Here is an 11,393-nt window from a genome sequence, read left to right as displayed (position 1 = left end):
TTCCACTGATTAATTGTTCTAACGGTCGGGAAATTTCTTCTTAGTTCTAGGTTGCTTCCCTCCTTGATTAGTTTCCACTTGTTGCTTCTTGTCCTGCCTTCAGGTGTTTTGGAGAATAGCTTGACTCCCTCTTCTTTGGGGCCACCCCTGAGATACTGGAACACTGCTATCATGTGTCCCCTAGTCCTTCTTTTTATTAGACTAGACAGAAGAAGATTGCCTGGCCTCTCCCAAATGCACACACCTTTCCCACTTAAAATACACTGAAAAGTAAAAATGTAGGCTGGCTAGAGATACCCCTAAAATTAGGGGAGAGAGACAATACAGTTTGTCTTCGCTTAATGACCAGTCAGATAGCAACCGTTCAGAGTGGACCTCCACAAAGCTGGTTATGACCCCGTTCAGAAAACGGAGAAAGAAAAAGGCAAAAATGCAGAAATAAAAGATAAAAAGAAATAGAAGCTTCCGATTTCCTCCGCAGCCAATATAAAGTAGGGTGCCAAGTTATCTTTTACTCTATGATTACAATAAAGCTCAGCCTTTTCCCCCCCTCCTATCATCTTTTCTTTCTTCCTAATCACCAAAACCACAAGCATAAGTGCAAAAGTCTGTAAGAGGTTTCCAATCAGCAGATATTGTCTTTTCCCTAATCAAGGAAGACAATTTGTCTATTTCTGCAAGTTCCGTCATCTTCCTTAACCTTTTCTCTCTGGTGAATAATGCCAGATCTTTCCACATTTGAGCAGAGAGTAATCTAAGAACAACCTAATTTGCTAAGACATTGGCGAAATTCTTCCAGTTAGGACACCGCTAATTCAGCTGCAGCGAGGAAATGGTTAAGAGCACCTTAGGCCATGAACTGACCTCAGGACTCTTCCTTACTTCTCTCTTTGCTTGGATCCACTCACCAGAGAGATTACCAATCAGCGGCTTAACCCAAGTGTGACCTTGCAGTCCTTTGGGGAAGAATAAGAGAAAGTAGCTGTTTGAATTCCAAAATGCTTCTGCTCTTTCTTGCACGTGTACCTTCCTGTGGGAAACTCAGAAACCAGGTTTACCCATTTAGTATTCTTTTGCTTTAATCAAGAGAAATAACCGATTGCTGACGATGCCTTGAAAAGATTGGATTCCGGGGTGGTTTAAAAACTTATCAGCTAGCTGGTTTTGTTCTTCATTTTGTTTTCGTTTTCCGGCTTCAGGACTCAGCTTGCGAAGAACTGTTGCCCTCAAGAACAACACTATCTTAATCCCAGCAAACACTGCCTTGGCGTAGATGGTGTTGCGTTCACTTAGCATGATTTGTTGAGCAAGCCACAAAGGTTGGTTGATACTGTGCCATCAATTATTCACAGACCACAAACAACGCAACAGCAAGCCACAATAACCCATCTATAATATAACCCATCTATAATACAACAGGTCTGCTGAACCCGCTTAGTCTGTAATTCATTTTGGGAGTTCCCTGCTCCAAAGATGTAGAGACACATTCAGATGGCTCTGAAAGATCACGAGGGAGTTGGTGGAAAAGAGGTTTCTCAAGGCCACACTTGGAACACAGCATCCAGTTTTGGTCACCACGATGTAAAAAAGATGTTGAGATTCTAGAAAGAGTACAGAGAAGAGCAACAAAGATAATCAGGGGACTGGAAGCCAAAACATATGAAGAACGGTTGCTGGAATTGGGCATGTCTAGTTTAACAAAGAGAAGGACAAGGGGGGACATGATAGCAGTGTTCCAATATTTGAGGGGCTGCCCCAAAGAAGAGGGGGTTCAACCTATTCTCCAAACAAGCACCGGAAGGCAGGACAAGAAGCAACAGATGGAAACTAGTCAAGGAGAGAAGCAACCTAGAACTACGGAGAAATTTCCTGACAGTCGGAACAATTAACCAATGGAACAACCTGCCTCCAGAAGTGGTGAATGCTCCAACACTGGAAGTTTTAAAGAAGAGACTGGACAGCCATTTGTCTAAAATGGTATAGGGTTTCCTACCTGAGCAGGGGGTTGGACTAGAGGACCCCTAGGGTCCCTTCCAACTTTATTATGATTATTATTAAGGATCGCTTCATGCAACCTTGAGGACCAGAAACAAGAAGGTACTTGTGATCTTCCTGAATTATCTGACAGGAAGGTGGTTCTCAACATGCAACCCCAAGAGAGTCCAAACTTTCCATTGCTAAGCAAGACAGTTGTTAAGTGCGCTTCCCCCCCCCCATTTTACAACCTTTCTTGCCACAGTTGTTAAGTGAATCACTGCAGTTGTTAAATTAGTAACACGGTTGTTAAGTGAATCTAACTTCCCTCTTGACTTTGCTTGTTAGAAGGGGACCAAAAGGAGATCACATGAGCCCGGGACACTGCGATGAATGAATATATGTCACTTACCAAGTGTCGGAATTTTCATCACGTGACCACGGGGATGCTGCAACGGTTGTAAGTGTGAAAAACAGTCATAAGTCACTTTTCCCAGTGCCGTTGTGACTTCGAACAGCCACTAAATGAATGGTTGCAAGTCAAGGATTACTCACTTTTCAATTTCATCAAGGAAGATTTCTTCTGCGAGCGTCTTCTGTCTGAGTTTGACTATGCAAATCATAAGTGGACAAAATCCCAGCATCCTTTGGCTTTTCCTCCAAACGACTGAACTATCCAAAGCCATATTGGAGTTTGTCAGGAATATTGACATGATTTACATGAATGCTGGACAACCTCTGCCTATGATCCAACAAGGACAGGGAGCAGTGATTCTGTTCATGGAAACGTCCGTGCCCTCAGATTGCCAAAGAGGTTCCAGACATTCAAAGCCTCCCTTTCACATACAAAGAGCTACAGTACGTTGAGTCTTCATCCCATTCATCACAGCTTTCAATCAATGGGCACATGGGAACCAGGCCACCGTCCAACTACAGATCATATGAATGGCAATAAAATAGCACCATTGATTTTAAAATACCCCATTCAAGGCTTTATAAAGTATTCATTAAATGTCTATTAGAACAAATTGAAAGCATTAGGAGCAAGACCAGCTAGTTATGCAGATTTGCATCATTTCAGTTAATTCGGAAACGCCAGGCTGAAGGCAGCTCCCGAGGACTTTGGAATACACGCTCGATTTGGAAATGGGCCAGCTGTGAAATTTTGATACACACGTCAATGAGTATGGATTGATGTGACCCGTGTGATCATCTACACACGGATCTTCCAGGTATGCAGTTGTCCTGAAAAACATGGAGTGATCTGAATGGATTCAGGACCAGGCAAAGCTCTTTAAGTGAGGAGTGGTCAAGAGCCCACAATGCAGCTGTGGTGCACCGGAACAAATAATAACACATATAGTTCAAGAATGTCTTCTTGGGAAATTTCAAGGTATCTGGGATGATCTCACCCCAGCCACACCAGAAGCAGTTAGATGGTTAGCTTCCTTGGCTCTCAAATTATAAAGTCTATCTTATTGCAATTCTGAGGCTCCATATTATGCTGATTTTATTAGGGTTTATCTTAATTTAACATGTTGTCTCCTATGTTATATTGTCCACATATTTTACGTATGTCAGAATAGCATCAGAATACACACACACACATACACACGCACACACAGAAAGATGCAATGGCAATCCTGCAATGAACCTCAGAGAACATTTTGAGCAGCTCTTTTCTCTCCTATCCACCCAACTCTTTCTTTGGAGTTTATTTTTTTGAAGCAGGTTGATGTCCGAGAACAGAAGCTGAAGCCGCCCTGAGTCTTCGGAGAAGGGCGGGATATAAATGGAATTAAAATAAAATAAAATAAATAAATAAAAGCGGGAAGCAAAGTTTGGTCTAGAAACTATGACTGTGTGATCTTGGATCTGGTCATGTCATGGCTCAACCTATGTCAGCAATTACTTACAATAGAAATTTTGATCCCAATTGCAGTCTTAAGTCAAGGACCATTTGCAGTACGTACTGATGGTGGTTTTTTTTTTTGTATCCTAGAGACAAATGATAACATGTAAAATTTGGAAGCTCCTAACCTTCTTAATTTCAGGGAATATCAATGTGACCTCACCAAATGGTGACTTCCTTGCAGTCACTGATTGGTTGAGCAGATTTGGGGGACAGTCTGTACCATGTCGATCCATCAGAATAGAACTGGAAGGTCTGTTTTGGGAGGTCTTTCAGTCCAACCCTCTGCTCAGGCAGGAGACCCTATACGAGGGGTGTCAAACTCAATTTCATTGAGGGCCGCATCAGCACTGTGGTTGCCCTCAGGGGGCTGGGTGGGTATGGCCAGGGTGGGCATGGCCTACTGGGTGGGCGTGGCTAGAGTGCATATGGCCTACTGGGTGGGCATGGCCAGCTCTACATCGTCCGCATCAAGGGTGCCTATGGGGGCCTGGGCAGGAGTGGGACAGATCTGAGGGTCCCTGGCAGAAGGAGGGTCTCTGGGCCAGGGCCAAGGCAGTGGGGGCCGTTCCCTCACTGTTTCCAGGATGGCTTCGCGGGCCCCATGAAACCACTTCGCGGGCCGGATCCAGCCCCCTGGGCCTTGAGTTTGACATGTCTGCCCTATACCATTTCAAACAAATGGCTGTCCAGTCTCTTCTTAAAGACCTCCAGTGATGAAGCACCCACAACCTCTGAAGGGAAGCTGTTCCACTGATTAATTGTTCTCACTGTCAATACATTTCTTCCTAGTTCTAGGTTGCTTCTCTCCTTGATTCGTTTCCATCCATATAGTAAACGACTTGTACATAATGTTTTTTTTTTAACCCTGCTTGGCCAAACAATCCACCGGATCAAGCTAAGTCCTTTCCCAAAGGAAAGAAACCAGGTTTGTTCTCAAATTCTCGGATGATGGTAAAGATGACTTTGTCCACCTTTATATCCCTCTGTATTTCTCTCTCCCGCATGTCGATAGATCCTGCGGCGAGTGAGGTTTTTAAATCTATTGGCTTGACCAAGCCATGATCCTCTTTTAATAGATTTTTAGCCTCTGTACTTCAAACGGCTTATTATTAGAAGCCAAGCTTTTAAGCTTTTCTCCTGATGACTGGAAGCCAAGTTATTGAAGCAGGCAGTTAAGCCAACTTCCATATTTTAGAAAGAATAAAAACCCTGACTTCTCAAGATACTTGACCTCAGGGAACCAAAAGGTTCCATCCTTGCTACCTTATGTCACATCTGAGTTTCTTTCATCATTTTTGTCCCCTTCTTCCCTGCAAGACACACCTCCCCATCCGATAAACAGGGAAATACCTGCCTTGTTATTTTGTAAATTATCTGAGATGCCAGTCTTTGACTTCCATTAATCATGTATGGCTGCCTTTGTTCAAGGGTCTGATGTAACTAAGTGGTTCGATTAATATTTAAATGTGAACTATATTTAAAAGCAAAACATCACTACTTTGTTATCTTCTGGGATCAAAAAAAAGGGGGTGGGGGAGAAAGAAATTCCAAAAAGGGAAACCCACCATATAAGTGTAACCCATATCTCTTGGGGTTAAGCTCTTTTCTCCATCTGTTGTCTTTTAGACAATTAATTTATTGGCAAAGAAATGCATTCTTCGCTTATCCTGAACCATAACACAGGTAGATCCTCTAAGTGTTTCATCTTTGACTATTAAACCTTCGATTAGGCACCAGGCTGTGAATTCTAGTCCCACCTTAGACATGAAAGTCAGCTGGGTAACTTTGGACCAATCACGAGGAGACTGTGAGTTTTAGTCACGTCTTAGACATGAAAGTTGTCTGGGTATCTTTGAGTGAATCACCAGGAGATTGTGAATTCTAGTCCCACGTTAGGTATGAAAATCAGCTGGGCCAGTGATTCTCTCCCATCCAATCCACCTCACAGAGTTGTTGAGGGGAAAGAGAAAGGGGCATGTCGGCCATCTTGAGAAATAATACATGTGGGATTAAAATACATAAACTCTGAATTCTGAAATAGCTTTCTGCAAGTTGGAGGCAGGAAATACACATCAAACGGGGACTAAATCCTGATGTAAGCCTAACATACTATAAAAAGGCAGCCAAGCCATAGTGGGGACAATGTTAAAATGGGGACAATGTTAAATTGGAAGGACTAAGGACCCGATCGAATAGAATGATTTTCTGTTTCCATCACACTGCATTTTTTTTTCTGACCGTTTCTTCCACCGACAGTCAAAACTCCTTAGCTGTCAGAAAACCCAGGAATTTGAAAGGATTTCCTAAGGAAGTTGTCTAGAATCTAGATAGCATCTCCCCATATTATTTGTTTGTGTGTTTGTTTAAAACATTTATAATAACTGCCTATTTATTATCTTCAACAAACTCCGGGCATCTTCCAATCAAAAGGATGAGGGTGTGTGTGGATTGGATCCCATCCAATCTGAATTGTTGATTAAGATCTCTGATTTAGTTCAAATTAAGTTGATAAATTCAGAAAGTAGATTGGATTTGGGGAGCAGGAATAGCCTCTTTCCGTATGTTAATAATAAATATAATAGATAACAGAATAACCAATTGGAAGGGACCTTGGAGGTCTTCTAGTCCATCCCCCTGCTCAAGCAGGAAACTCTATACCATTTTCAGACAAAAGTTATCCAGTCTCTTCTTTAAAATCTCCAGTCTTGGAGCACCCACAACTTCTGAAGGCAACTTGTTCCATTGATTGATTGTTCTAACTGTCAGGAAGTTTCTCCTTAGTTCTAGTTTGGTTCTCTCCTTGATTAGTTTCAAACCGTATTACGCTTCATTCAGAATTGAGAATCTGATTCAGCACATTGACTTGTTTCTGAGAGCTATTCAGATCTCTGAAAAAAAATTTGCAGCCAGTCAACATCTAGCAGGATCAGGAAAACACCAGGCAATAATATCAGGGCTGTAGTTTAGATTTGATGGATTTTGTGCCATCAAGTCAGTGTTGAATCTTAGGAAACACAAAATCGAGCTTTGTCAGAATACTGTCTCCCCAAACTGGTCCTTCAAGTCTTCTATCAGAATAACAGAGTTGGAAGGGACCTTGGAGGTCTTCTAGTCCAACCCCCTCCTCCAGCAGGTTACCTTATACCATTTCAGACAGATGGGTGTCCAATCTCTTCTTTAAAACTTCCACTGTTGGAGCATTCACAATTTCTGGAGGCAAGCTCTTCCACTGATGAATTGTCTTAACTGTCAGGAAATTTCTCCTTAGTTCTAGGTTGCTTCTTTCCTCGTTTAGTTTCCATCCGTTGCTTCTTCTCCTGCCTTCAGGTGCTCTGGAGAAGAGGTTGACCCCCTCTTCTTTGCAGCAGCCCCTCAAATATTGGAACACTGCAGAGCTAATTCTGTAGAAGTTCCCTGTGTTATTCAGTTTCAGGAAAGGGGTTGTTTTGCACCCCTGCAGACTTCCTCTGACGGGAATCCGTGTGTGCCTGGTTTTTCGCTATATAAAGCATTACGGGAGAAGAGAGATCTCGAAGTGGTTTCTCTTTGTGTACCGTCCAGACCCTAATGATTTACCCAGAGTGATTTATACCACTTCTTATCTTTGATGAATGCCCCTCTCTGCCAGCCTCTCCGTGTTATCTATCCACCTTCACAGGCTGCCTCTGAGCGTGTGCAACCTGTGGCCTAGAAGGAAATCTGCCTTGGCGGAATAAAAGAAGCCAGCCATGTTGCAAAGGCGGTGTAAGATGATCTCTGGTCCAAGAATCCACGAGCAGAAAGGCAGCTGGGGGGCTCTTGGGGGATGCAGCCACCAAACAATGCCAAGTTCGGTCACTTGATCCACCCTCCAGCAATTCCTTGAATGCAAGCTGGTGAGTAGCCAAAGGCTTGCATTGAGGAGGAGGAAATGGAAATGGGGGGGGGGGGGCTTTGAAAAATAAGCCAGCGAAAGAAATGCATGTGAGTTGCTTTGGAAAGATGACTAGTGATAACAGGGCACAATTCCCTCCCCACACCCGCCCCAAATTCGGTTGCCAAGAATTTTGATGACATGACCAAAAGGGGATGCTGCGACAGTTGTAAATGTGAAAAATGGTCATAAGTCACTTTGTTGGGTGCTGTTGTAACTTGGAAAGGTCACTAAAGGAACAGTTGTAAGTTGAGAACTACCTGTATGCTAGTAGTAGAAAGATTGTGGAGCATGGTACAAATATTTCTTCTTGTCTTGAGTCTCATTTGGCTCAAGGCTAGTCCTAGCACCTGTGGGTCTAAAATTCCACATACGCAAGTACAGAGTTAAGAAAAACCTAGCAGAGTATTCATGATGTCATCAACCAGTTGAGACTGATTCCCACAGCACGCTACCTGGTAATGTATCAGGATTTGTTTTGACTAGACAGTTGCATGAATCCGACTAATGTGGTTTATAGTTTTTCTTTTTTTTTCCTTCCAAAAGTCTCTCTCTTAGTGTGTTATGAACCTAGACGGTTGTGGTTTATTAAACAGACAAAGGAAAATGTCAATCCATAATCTACTAATTGGTAATGATCGGATAGCTCTAGTTGTGGCTGCTAAATAGCCATAAACTGCAAGAGGCAGAAGGCAAGCATCGCAGAAGGACTGTTTTATAGTCAAAGGTCACATATTGGGGAGACGAAGGGTCACATCACAGCTGACCTGGAGGAGATTTGGGGGAGGCATTATGCCTATTTGATAGCGTATGTTTCCTGTTTTCAATTCAATTCAAAACAGCAGGATGATATGGTGCCATCAGGTCAAAAAAGAAAGACCAAGTCCAGTCCCAACATTGTACACTTTGACTTCTGATTTCTCCTTTCTCCAGGACAAAGTTCCTTGGAAGTAGGTAAACGAAATTCTAGAGCAGGGATTCCAAGCACCAAATACCAGCACAGGTACTCCTTGACTTACAACAGTAAGTTGTCCCGGGGTTGTGTGATCCCCTTTTGCAACCTTCTGACCAGCAAAATCAATGGGGGAAGCCAGATTCGCTTAGCAGTGTCACTAACTTAAGAGTTGCAGTGATTAGCTTAACAACCCTGGTTGCCCAATGGGGCAAAATTGTCTTAACAAAAGTCTCACTTAGCAAGAGAAATTTTGGACTCAGCTGTGGTCATAAGTCAAGGACCACCTGTATTTAGCCAAGGGAACCTGGTCAACTCTGCCTGGCCCCAATGCTGTCCTTTTCACTCCAGCTGTGAAGGGGAGCAGAGTGCCTTACAGGCTCTCCGCCACCACCACCCCCATGCTGGTCACAGCCAGTGGTGTTTCCAAAAGCAGCCCTGCCCACCGGAGACAATCCCCTAGGTCTGTGGTGGCGAACCTATGGCACGGGTGCCACAGGTGGCACGCAGAGCCCTCTCTGTGGGCATGCGCACCATCGCCCCTGTCCTAGGCCTTCAGCTGGGTTTTTATAAAACCTTTTCGCTTTAGGCCTCCACCGCCGTGTGCAAAAAAAAAAAGATTCAATCAATCAATCAATTTCAACTTCCCGCGGGGGGAAAAAAGTTCTTGCAAAGTTGGAATTGATTGATTGAACTTTTTAGTCCCACCCAGTCTGCCGTTACCATTGCAGCCATGCCCACCCAATGGGCCACACCCACCCAATGGGCCACACTCACCCAATGGGCCACACCCACCCGGCACCCGACGATACATAAGTGGGTTTGGGGTTGCAGTTTGGGCACTCGGTCTCTAAAAGGTTCGCCATCACTGACCTAGGTATGCAGAGGGATAGGAGTCAGTGAGTCTGGAATAAAAACCAGCCTTTGGAGGAGAAGTAGGAAGGAAGGGGTCAGGTTTGTAGGGGAAGGAGAATTAAACCAGGGGCATTTTAATGATAAAGGTTATTCTCACCAGTGAAGGTCAAATCCCACCCGTCACTAGCACCAGGTCTGGGCTTCAGATGCGTTCATGTGGTCCTGTCCTTGGTCACAATATTTTATTGCTCTTAAAAGAATAGGAGAGGAGCGTTTCTAATTTATTTATTTTTATTGAATTTATTTACTGCCCATCTTTGGGGCAAACAACTCTTTCTAACTGAGGATTCTAATCACCTGAATTGCGAGAGGATCTTTGGGGTTTGGCTGACGAGAGAGGTTTGTTGCGATAGAAATGGCTAATAGATAGATAGATAGATAGATAGATAGATAGATAGATAGATAGATAGATAGATAGATAGATAGATAGATAGATAGATAGAGATATAGATATAGATATAGATAGATATAGATATAGATATAGATATAGATATAGATATAGATATAGATGATATAGATATAGATATAGATATAGATATAGATATAGATATAGATAGATATAGGTAAAGGTAAAGGTAAAGGTAAAGGTTCCCCCGCACATGTGTGCTGGTCGTTTCCAACTCTAGGGGCCGGTGCTCATCTCCGTTTCAAAGCCGAAGAGCCGGCGCTTGTCCGAGGACGTCTCCGTGGTCATGTGGCCGGCATGACTAGACGCCAAAGGCGCACGGAACGCTGTTACCTTCCCACCGTAGTGGTCCCTATTTTTCTACTTGCATTTTTACGTGCTTTCGAACTGCTAGGTTGGCAGAAGCTGGGACGAGTAACAGGCGCTCACTCTGCTACGCGGCACTTGGGATTCGACCCGCCAAACTGCCGACCTTCTGATCGACAAGCTCAGTGTCCTAACCCACTGAGCTACCGTGTCCCTGATATAGATATAGATATATAGATATAGATATATACACACATACATACATAAAAGTAAAAAAAAAGTTGAGGTTGTCTGTTATTATCTCATTCTACTGTGCCAAAAGGAATCAGAAGTCAATGCATTTCTTTTTCTTCTCCCTGTGACCCTACACGTTTTCCTCTTCCCCCTTTCCTCCCCTATCTTCCCGTAAGGTTCATGTTACTTTGTATTTTCTATATTTTGATAAGCTAATGACAAAACAAGCCAGCCAAATTCCCATCGGTTTGCCTTCTCCTCCAATGGCCAAGCCTGGGCCTGTTTGCCACCATGCCACCTCCTGCCCCAGCTCTTCTCCCAGGAAAGGGTCCTAGCAGCAGGCAGATAGCTTGCTTCTTCCCAAGGCTACGAAAAACCTCACTCAGCCAGCTTTTCCCAAAGCAAGCCCACGTTGCCCACCCACAAGCCGGCTGCCAGGGCTCAGTGCCAGAGATCTGAGATGGGGGGGAGGGAAATCTTGGCTGTCTGGCGGATGTCTCATGCTGGGACACCCCCCCCCCCGCAGGGTCACGTGAGGAACGAGTGTCAGCTGTCAAGCAGAGCAAGGAAAGTTTCTGCAATTACCTGCTTTCTCTGCTTATACCCACAGGGCATTTTTTTTAAAGGCAGAAGATAAGTGCAATGTAATATCACAAAAGCCTGTTACAAGGGGTTAGTTGTTGCTTCCACTCTGTGCCCCCCCCCACTCCTGTTCTCCTTAGCCCCCACCTCCTCCCCAGGCTGCTGCTAACAGACACATCCACTCAAAACACTACTT

Source organism: Vipera berus (genome assembly GCF_964194415.1).
Source record: "Vipera berus genome assembly, chromosome: 11".
Lineage (NCBI taxonomy): Eukaryota > Metazoa > Chordata > Lepidosauria > Squamata > Viperidae > Vipera > Vipera berus.
The sequence above is the reverse complement of the archived record's forward strand: the minus strand, read 5'-3'. Positions refer to the sequence as shown.